Source organism: Podarcis vaucheri, assembly GCF_965113315.1.
Source record: "Podarcis vaucheri genome assembly, chromosome: 14".
Taxonomy (NCBI): domain Eukaryota; kingdom Metazoa; phylum Chordata; class Lepidosauria; order Squamata; family Lacertidae; genus Podarcis; species Podarcis vaucheri.
Genome location: NC_138752.1, coordinates 12,822,177 through 12,832,896, shown reverse-complemented (window position 1 = coordinate 12,832,896; position 10,720 = coordinate 12,822,177). Strand labels below are relative to the sequence as shown.

The 10,720-nt window shown below is 47.5% G+C and overlaps 1 long non-coding RNA gene across 1 annotated transcript in view; it reads right to left on the bottom strand.

The window, feature by feature from the left end:
* Window positions 1-2,982: 2,982 nt before the first annotated feature.
* LOC309518605 overlaps window positions 2,983-10,720 on the bottom strand; it is a 53,725-nt gene continuing 45,987 nt past the window's right edge. The window contains exon 3 of the long non-coding RNA XR_014213548.1: window positions 2,983-3,334. This is a non-coding gene — a long non-coding RNA (uncharacterized lncRNA). The remainder of the gene's footprint in view (window positions 3,335-10,720) is intronic.

Here is a 10,720-nt window from a genome sequence, read left to right as displayed (position 1 = left end):
GTCATCAAACTAATAGCTCGTGTTACAGTCATTTCCCCTCCATCATGACTATTTCATCTCTAATAAAGCAGCCTTAGCACCGTCTGGTCCCCAGATGAAGAATATCTATAGCAGTGGGCAGGAACCTGTAGCCCTCCAGACGTTGCTGGACTTCAATTCCCATCATCCCTGACCCATCTGGCTGGGGCTGATGGAAGCTGGAGTCCAAGAACATCTGAACATGCTCTCCATCCCTCTGTGGTAGACTATATCCATTTTCAAAAGTTCATGGACCCAGGGTAGTCTTCCTGCCTTCCTCCCTTTGAGCTGCTGTGTTGAAAGCATTTGCTATGGGGAGCCTCTGGTTCCCTTGATATTATGGAAGGGTCATAGCTAAGTGGAAGAGTATCTGTTTTGCATGCAGAAGGTCCAAGTTTTAATCCCCAGGTGAGGAATGTACCCTGCCTGAAATACTGGAAAGCCTCTACCAGTCGGTGTAGACAATGCTGAGCTGGATGGTCTGACTTGGTGTAACACAGTTGTTAGGTTTCCAGTGTCCTGTGTGTTCCTTTCATCTTATTCTCCCTAAGAATGCTTGTGGCAAACACTTTATTCTTGCATTCCTCATACAGTCAAACCTCAGTTCCTGAATGCCTTTGTTTTGGAATGTTTTGGCTCCCAAACGCTGGAAACCCAGAAGTAAATGCTCTGGTTTTCGAACAATTTTTCAGAAGCCAGACAGCTTCCGAGCCGTTTTTTCTTTCATTTTTTTCATTGACTTTGCAGCCAGCCCGTTGATCCTCAGTTTTCAAATTTTTCAGAAGCCGAACAGTTTAAGTTCAAAAACTGAGGTTCCACTGTATAGGACAGAGCACAATAGGTAAAAATGGATTCCTACCTTAGTCCAATTAAGAAGACAAGAAATCAAAAGAAAATGACAGCAACATTGTATCTGTGACCAGCTAGTCCTATCATATGCCAGGTGGATGGATGGCCTACCCAAACACCCAACTAGGGCCCAGATGAAGGCCTAAATAGCAGGTATATTTTTTAGCAGAAACTTGAGGGAACTTCTAAAAATTAAATAATAATGATTTTTTTTATGTCTAGGGGGGCTGGAACAGATATGCACACAATGACTGAGCTAAAAATCCATCTATATCTGTAATCAAAAAAGTTGTGGCCAAAAAAGTTGAGTTTATTAATCACATTTTACATTTAGCCACTGCCTGGGATGTGCAGTGGCACTGTGACTGGGCCTGCAATAAATAAACTTCATGGTGAGTTCCCCCACCTTTCCCCCCAGAAAAAAGCACTGATGCTAAGTATCTCCTGGTAATGGTGATGGGGGATCAGGTCAGAAATTCAGGGTAAGAGGAATGGAATGGAGCGTCATGAAGAAGGGCATGGATGACTGGCTGGCTGGAACACTGGATAGGAGCTCTGCGTGCCTGCGGTTCCCATTTGTAATGTGCCCTACAGTTCCTTCTCAATAAAATGTTTCCCCACAAAGCACATTATCATGTCGATAGATGGAAACTTGAAATGGGCCTTTATTCTTAACTATGGGCACTATTACGATGTCAATGGAATCCTTTCATATCCTTCCTAGCATTTACAATACCACCAGCAGCATTAGAATATCAATGAGCTTCCATTGCATTTGCTATTTTATTTCATTGCCCTCCCTCTGCAACCTCCTGAGTAAACAGACAATAAATGCAATGCCATTGCAGCGCTTGCTTAATTTAATCCTCACAATGCCAGGGAAAGTTGGGGCGAACACCAGCTCTCCATCTTCAGTGTTTTATACCGGGAATGAAATTTATACTGCAATATAATGCGCAAGGATCCTTGTAAGATGTACAGGATGCATACAAAGGAAGTTAATGTTCAAGTGCTCACATTACCTTGGCTCAGCCTCCTCAAGAAAGACCCTTAATGTATTACCATATCAGAATGTTCTATGTTTAATAATGATGGTCTCACACACACCCAAAAAAAGATGATTGCGGTGCTGATCATTCTCTAATGTGTAGCTCCAGAAGGAGAATGGAAGTCTGAAGTAGTCCCTTTCAATACAATCAGAAAGCTTTAGAATTCAAAATACGAATTAATTCTAAATTTAAAATACTGCAATTAGGCCGCAACCCAATAGCCAGTTTCTTGGGAATAAGCCTCTGTCATGTCCTACCCTCTCTATGAATCCCAAGGATTGTCAGAACCTCAGTGTCCCTTGCTTTCAGAGACCATCTGATGATCCCCTTTGCTCTCACAAGCCTGGGTACTCTGATCAGCATTGACCCCATCTGTCAGTGTGCTTTATTTCCCCAGTTAAGTATTCCCTGCTACACTCTTGCAGCCCTAATTCAGTTTAGGTTCCCTGCATTATGGAATCCATCCTCAACTTCTTTAAGCCCATTACTGGGAGTTTCCCTCACCCCAGACCTTCCTTACCAATTCCTTCTATTTCTTTTCCTCCAGTTCTGGAGTAAAGCTTCCCTGTACCACCATTTTCTGTCTCACACTATGCACTTTTTAAAAATCTCTCTTCCTCCCAGTCTCCCTCTTCGTCTCTGTCTTTGGTCTTCTGCTTCCTTTCCCTACAGTCTCCATCTCTATATTCTTGTCTCTGTCCCTATCCCCATTTCCATCCCTGCCTCTGTCCTTGTTTTCATTCTTCACTCGCTACCTCTCTGGCTCCTCTCTCCCCAAAGCTACCTGCTCCACCTGCTTTCTTGGGAAGGGATTCTGCTGGACAGTAAGGTAAAAGGTAAAGGATCCCTGGACGGTTAAGTCCAGTCAAAGGTGACTGTGGGGTTGCGGCGCTCATCTCGCTTTCAGGCCGAGGGAGCCGGCGTTTGTCCACAGACAGCTTTCCGGGTCATCAATCATTCAAATACCAAATGATATAATTTAGCCCCCCCCCATGCTAGATTTGCTGGTTTGATTATTTTCTTTATTTCTGCATTCCAAAATCCTATTAATTTCAATTACATTCCAATCAAAATAATAATCCCTTATACAACAACTGCAATATTAATAACTTACGTTCGTGTGTTGACACATGAAGTGATTTATAGAACTACAAGTGAGGCACTCAAACTATATCCTTGTGCTTCCTGTGTGTTGCAATTATTCTGTCCGTGGTGTTTCTTTCTGTCGTAAAATGTTATGTCTAGCTTTTCCCGGTTGTTGCTGTTCTCCATCATGCCTTCTTTTTCTCTTTCCTTTTTTTGGCAGATGTATTCGGCAGCACATCATCAGCACAGTTTGTGTGTTACTGGAGCATCCACAAATCTTTCGGCTTTCCCACTGGTAACACACTGTTGCCATATGGAGGGACACTTTTGCACTACAACACAACAGAAAGGGACAAAAATAAATAAATAACCTGGAACATTTGTGGTGGTGCATAATTAAACTATATAATTCAATCCAACAGGAGGCAGTGATGGCCACCACCAAAGATGGCTTTAAAAGTGTATGGGACAAATTCATGGGAGGGTAAGGCTCTCAGTAGCTACTAGCTGCTTCTGAATGCCAGTAGCTGGAAACAGGAGAGGAGAATATTCATGTGCTCAGGACCCTGCTTGGTTTTCCACAGGCAGTTGCATGGCCACTGTGAGAACCTGATGCTGAATTGTCTGGGGGAGGGGGTTGGTCTGATCCAGCAGGCTCATCTGATGTTCCTATGCAGTATAAAAAGTTGCAGGATTTCATCAGTGTCACGAATGAGCCTGCCCCCAGAGAAGGTTTGCAGCCAGTTGAAGGAAGCAGCCAGGAACAGAGCGGTTTAACTGCCAGGCAGGATGAGCACCGGCAAGTGCCAACTCCCCGGCCCTTTGGAATGCAGATTGCTAAGGGAGTGACTGAGAGAGAGCCAGCACCCTGCCAACGCTCTTGAGAAGTGCAAAATGCCGCAAACAGAGAAGGAAGCAGTTCATCAGGCAGGAAAGCACTAAGAGACAGCCCCTCAGAGAATGGGGAAGAGGTGGGAGCGGACCCTCTCAGTCCAAGGTCTCGGCGAATGGGAGGGCTCCAAGACAGGAAGCAAAACAAGAGACGTCAGAAGCGAAAGTTCAGCTGCTTCTGGTCTTGCAGGAAGCAGTCTTCAGAAGGGTCATCATGACTGATGAGGCTGGCAGCTTGTTAGAGCCGTCCGGCGAACTCTGTTTGTTTTTTGCAATAAATCTTCCTTTTCAATTAACTACGCTTGCTGCGTTATCAAGATGGGAACCGGGACTCCTGACAATCAGGAAGCTATGGGAAATGCACTGATCAGAAACAAAGCAGCACGTCCACCCCAAAATATTTTCAGGCACATAGAGTATTGAATCAGGGACGCGGGTGGCGCTGTGGGTAAAAGCCTCAGCGCCTAGGGCTTGCCGATCGAAAGGTCGGCGGTTCGAATCCCCGCGGCGGGGTGCGCTCCCGCTGCTCGGTCCCAGCGCCTGCCAACCTAGCAGTTCGAAAGCACCCCCGGGTGCAAGTAGATAAATAGGGACCGCTTACCAGCGGGAAGGTAAACGGCGTTCTGTGTGCTGCGCTGGCTCGCCAGATGCAGCTTTGTCACGCTGGCCACGTGACCTGGAAGTGTCTCCGGACAGCGCTGGCCCCCGGCCTCTTGAGTGAGATGGGCGCACAAACCCCAGAGTCTGTCAAGACTGGCCCGTTCGGGCAGGGGTACCTTTACCTTTACCTTTAGAGCAGTGGTGCCCAAGCTTTTTTCAAGGAGGGCCAGATTTGATGAAGTGAAGGGCTGTGAGGGCCAACCAAAGTTGTTGCGCCTTTTTTAGGATTGAAATTGTTGAGGGTTTTTTTTAGGGTTGAAGTTGTTGAGGGGTTTTTTTGAGGCTTTTACCCCATAAACTGCCGAAGGGGCTGGATTAGGCCCCCGAAACAGACAACAAGGGAATCAAAGGTGTGCTAAAGGCGATTCACCTCGCAAGCGGTGCGCCATCCCTTTGGCCCAGGCGAGGCAGCGAGGAGGCGGCGGCTGCGAGGCGACCTCCTCGCCCATCTCCTCGTGAGGGAAATGCAGCGTCGGCGTCGAGGCGCCTCCGGCAGAGCAAGGCCGCTGGCCTTCGCCTTCCCCTCCACCTTCCTCCTTTTCACCGCGCCGCCTGCGCCCCCGCTGCCTCCCGTTCTCGGCGGGCCTTCCCGGGCGTCGGGCATCGGGCTCCAAGGGCAAAGGCGCCCCTCCTCGGCCCCACTCCACCACGCCCATCTGCAGCACGGGCCCCGCCGCCGCGCTCCCACCAGCCGCCCTGGCCGCTTCGCCTGCCTCCTCCTCGGGCTCGAAGCCCGGGTTGACCTGGCTCCAGGCCTGCCTTGAGCAAGACGAGAGCGGCGGCGGCGAGCAAGACGAAGGAGGAGAAGGAGAAGAAGCGCGACGCCGATGCTGCTGCTGCCTGGCGGGTCCCGCAGCCGCCCCAGCTCCAGATGCTCCAGGCCGCCGGGAGGGCAAAGTCCTGCCCCTGAGCCTGGATGAAGGCCGCCGCCGCCACCTCAGAAATTTCTCTCACGCCGGCCGAGTAACGGCGCGGGAAGAGAGCGCCTTCGCTTTCTCCACCGCCCACCTTCCAGCCCCCCGTCCCTGCCCACAGAGCGCCGCCTCGCAGGGGGAAGCGGGCAGGCTGGGCTGGCGGCTACACGGGCCACATGACGAGGTCTGGCGGGACGGATTCGGCCCGCGGGCCTTGTGTTTGACACCCGTGCTTTAGAGTATTGAAAGCAAGATTGCATCTAACCACCCTGCTAGCACAAAGAGCACAAATCACCAGGAATACATAACAAGAAGGACATCTGAAGGGACTCTGAATGCTAAATGAGGGAGTTGGGAGAGAGAAATATGAGCATTATGTTGGAGCCCCCAAATCTGCAAAGATTCCCCACAGTGATCTTTGGGGAAGGCAAGAGGAAGGGGAGGGAGGCACCAACAAGCGCCAGTACTAAAGTATGGAGGCGAAGTGTTATAATACTACTCTGGCAAGCAAGCAAGGAGGGCGAGGAGAGCCCTTGACTCCAAGTGGCTCAGTCAATGGGAGGCATCTCTTCTGAAGTAGCTCAGATGAATAGATGTCTGTGGCAGCTACACTGTTCAAGAATTCATTTACCAACCTTTACTTATAGGAATATCACTTATGTCAGAATTTCCATGAAGACAGTTGGCAGAAGCATATAACTAAAAGCCCACACAATGAGAGCATGTGATGCCACAAATCTCAAATAATGCAATATTATAGTTTGCTGGGAAGGTTGAGGAAGTATATGTGTTATCTGATCAGCTGAGGCATCCATATTTGATCCAAAAACAGAGAATGGGCCATGATTTACTTTACAGAACCTAAAAATATGTCTTTGGGAGTATAACCACACCTCCCATTTTAACTCATGGGAGAGAAATTCCACCACTGTGCCCCTGAAGCTGAAAATCTTAATGGTCTGGGGGCAGGTGATCCAATACAAATTTTCCTAGTCCTTGAGATCAGTCCCAGAAGCTATTCTTGTGGGTCCACCATACAAATTTATAAGATTGACAGCACAGGAGACAAGGCCTTTTCAGAGCTGTCCCCCTGTCTGTGGAACTTCCTCACATGTTTGGTCTCTCCAGAGTGGATTTTAAATAGGCTTTGAAAACTCATATATTCCATGCTGCGTTAAATTCGCATGCAGAGCTTTGTACAGTTTTTATATCACTGCTGGTATTAAATGGCTCCTGTTCGCTGTTTAAATAAATAAAAGTGTGGCGCTGCATTTTAAAATGTTACACCTGCTGTTTTGTCTTTCTTTGTATCTTGTATAGGAATTCTGTTTTATCCCTTTTCCGCAAGCCACCTTGAGAGCCTCCTTAAAATAAATTAAACAAACAGACAAACAAACAAAATTGTCAGAAGGATAACAATAGTCACACTGGATGGAAGAAATGAATTATCTGAAGAGACAAGTGCTTTGGGGAAACAATCATTTGTTATCTGAAATAGGTGACTCTCCACCTGCTCCCCAGTCACTGTCTCACTTAAATGGCATTTCTGCTTTTAAGATAAGGGAGACCATTTGGTATAACTCGAGTCTTGTGAAGAAGGACCACAGTTCAGTGGTAAACTGGCAGAGCATCGGCTTTGCACGCAGACAGTTCCTGGCGCAATCCCTGGCATCTCCAGGTAGAACTGGGAATGTCCTCTTGTCTGAATCTCTGGAGAGCAACCACCATTCAATAATGAGCCAAGTGGACCCTTTGGACTGACTCAATATAAGGCAGATTTCTTTGTTCTTATGATTCGTAGTTCAGTCTCTTTAGCCACTAAGCTGTGCTAGCTTAATCAAATTTGATTGTACTTTAGCTTGCCTGGTCAACCTGTGCCAAGAGTGGCTGGGGAAACCCACCCAGCTGGGGGCTGTTGTTGTTGTTGTTGTTAAGTGTGCATTAAAGATCCTGTTGCATGCCCAAAATTTCACATTCCTAGTGGTGCGACATCAAAAAAACTAAGATCATGGCCACTGGTCCCATCACCTCCTGGCAAATAGAAGGGGACGAAATGGAGGCAGTGAGAGATTTTACTTTCTTGGGCTCCATGATCACTGCAGATGGTGACAGCAGCTATGAAATTAAAAAACGCCTGCTTCTTGGGAGAAAAGTGATGATAAACCTAGACAGCATCTTAAAAAGCAGAGACATCGCCTTGCCAACAAAGGCCCGTATAGTTAAAGCTCTGGTTTTCCCAGTAGTGATGTATGGAAGTGAGAGCTGGACCATAAAGAAGGCTGATCGCCGAAGAATTGATGCTTTTGAATTATGGTGCTGGAGGAGACTCTTGAGAGTCCCATGGACTGCAAGAAGATCAAACCTATCCATTCTGAAGGAAATCAGCCCTGAGTGCTCACTGGAAGGAAAGATCCTGAAGCTGAGGCTCCAATACTTTGGCCGCCTAATGAGAAGAGAAGACTCCCTGGAAAAGACCCTGATGTTGGGAAAATGGAGGGCACAAGGAGAAGGGGACGACAGAGGACGAGATGGTTGGACAGTGTTCTTGAAGCTACCAGCATGAGTTTGACTAAACTGCGGGAGGCAGTGGAAAACAGGAGTGCCTGGCGTGCTCTGGTCCATGGGGTCACGAAGAGTCGGACACGACTAAATGACTAAACAACAAGTGGTGCAACACGACTTGTTTTGGAAAGTTCCCATGCCAGAGGAGAGTAGGATTCATTTTCAGGTTTCTAGAAGGTCCTTTCCCATCTCTGCTTCTTGTTTTCTTTACTCTTTTATCCCCCACCCTCTTTTTTTTGCACAGATAACCCCATCCCCCTACCCCAAATTGCATCCCTACTGGGACAATGTTGGTTTGCCCTACTTTTTAAGCTTTGGCAAAATGACTGGAATTACATTATGAATTACTGTTGACAATAGCCAGCCTACTTTTTTAAGCAGGATGTCCCTTCCAGGTTCCTTTTGTCCTGGCAGTAAAGTAGGCTGAGAGCAGTCGTTCTTTCAAGCAGAGCAGCAGGACGAAAAGTGCTGAAAAACCTCATACTAGCAACAACAGCAAAAAAGACGGAATCAAAAGTCCCCTGCGCAGGGGAAAGGAAAGGCGCATACAATGGCCGGTAAAGAAAGGCTCATTTGGAGCTTACAGGGAGCGTGACAACTTGCCAAGATCTGCATTCTGCATCAAGGAATAACTAAATGCAATGCCATCTCTGCTCCTGTTCTGTTTGGAGCAGGGCGACCAAAATGATCAAGGGAATGGAACAGCTTTCCTCCGAGGAAAGATGACCACATTTGGAGCTTTTAAGACAAGTAAAAAGGGGTGTATAAAACTAGGTGTGAATAAAGTGGGGAGAGAGGTGCTATTCTCCTTCTCTGATAATAGGAGAACTCATGAGCATTCAATGAAGCTGAATGTTGGAAGGTGCAGGACAGACAAAAGGAAATACTCCACAACACAGCACATAGTTAAACTATCAACTAAGGCAAATTCATGGAGGAAAGGGCTATTATCGGCTACTAGCCCTCATGACTATGTTCTATCTCCACTTTCAGAGGTGTTGTGCCTCTGAATATCAGCTGCAGGGAATCACAGACAAGAAGAGGGATGTCGCTTTCAGCTCCTGACTTCAGGCTTGTCATGGGCAACTGGCTGGGCACTGTGAGAATAGGATATTGGACAGGGTGGGCCTTTGGCCTGATCCAGCAGGGCTCTTCCTTTGTTCTCTGGTTCCCAGGCCAGATGGCTGAGAGGTCGCCTGCTCTTGATGGGGTTACACTGTTAGAATTCCTGCTCCGTGATTGAAGTAATGGGATTTTTGTCTATCATATGATGGTGTATGTTTTGACTTTACAGAGTGGGACGTGACGGAGACAGGATGTATGTGTTACTGTGTTCCGTGAAGTGGGACTATTGCCCTTTGTACTTTCTCTTTGCTGTCTGATGCTAGAGAGAGAGGGAGCCGTGTTGCTGTGCTCTGTGTGTGTTTATATGTAAATAAAGTAGATTAGCCAAAATGCTGAGTTGCTGAGGTCTGTTACGCAAGCTGCAAAGACTCTACGGATCCCTAAGTGTGCCGATGTTTGTTGGCATTGGCCACTGTGATGTTTGGGCTGAAGAAAGCTTTTGAAGCTCCCGAACGATCAACCAGGAGGGAGAGAACATGCCTGTCAGGCATGTGTCTCTACCACAGTCCTACTCGAGAATAGGACAAGCTCCTGACCTGAAGGAGCAGGTTCGTAGCTTGGGTGTACTCCTGGATCCTTTGCTGTCACTTGAGGCTCAGGTGGCCTCAGTGGCCTAGGGTGCATTGCATCAGCTTCGGCTGGTGGTCGAAGGATAGCATAACTACTGTTGCCTATGCTCTTGTAACTTCAAGGTTAGATTACTGCAATGCGTTATATGTAGGGCTGCCTCTGAAGATGGTTCAGAAACTTCAGCTAGTGCAGAATTCACCTGAACAAGACAGTTTGAGCATGTTACACCGATCCTGGTCCAACTGCACTAACTACCAATTAGTTTCTGGGTCCAATTCAGAGTGCTGGTTTTGACTTATAAAGCCTTAAATGGCTCAGGACTGCAATACCTCAAGGACCGCCTCTTTCCATATGAACCTACCCCAGACCCTGAGATCATCTTCTGAGGCCCTCCTTCATGTGCCCTTCCTCGAGAGGTCTGAAGGTTGTCAACACGAGGATGGGGCCTTCTCTGCAGTGGCTCCCCATCTGTGGAATGCTCTCCCCAGGGAAGTTCGCCTGGCACCTTCATTACACACCTTTGTTGAGATACTGCCAGGGAGTCCAAAGGCCATCATGCCCCCACGTCGCCTCCAGTGCGATCCAACAACCTCTCGTAGAAACGCAGTATCAATCAATTAGCAACAAAAGCCTCGGAAATAGCTTTCCACATTCCATTTAAGGTGGAACGGAAATATCCTAACGTTTAGGAGCCAGGCAAAAACGTTCCTTTTGAACCAGGCCTTTGGTTGATCTGTTTGACATCCAATACCCTTTTAAAATATGGCTCTTTTCTGGGGGCGTGTTATTGGGTTGTTCTTTTTATTTTGATTATACATGTTGTGATCTTTTCTGTGACCTGCCCTGAGACCTCCAGGTATAGGGCGGTATATAAACTCATTTAACGACAACAACAACAACTGATGGACCAAGTGGTGCAGTAAAGAAGTGAGAAGTAGCAAGAGCTCTTTAGTTCTGGGATTGGGCGCAGCAGTAGAAGCAAGAAAAGCGAGGAAG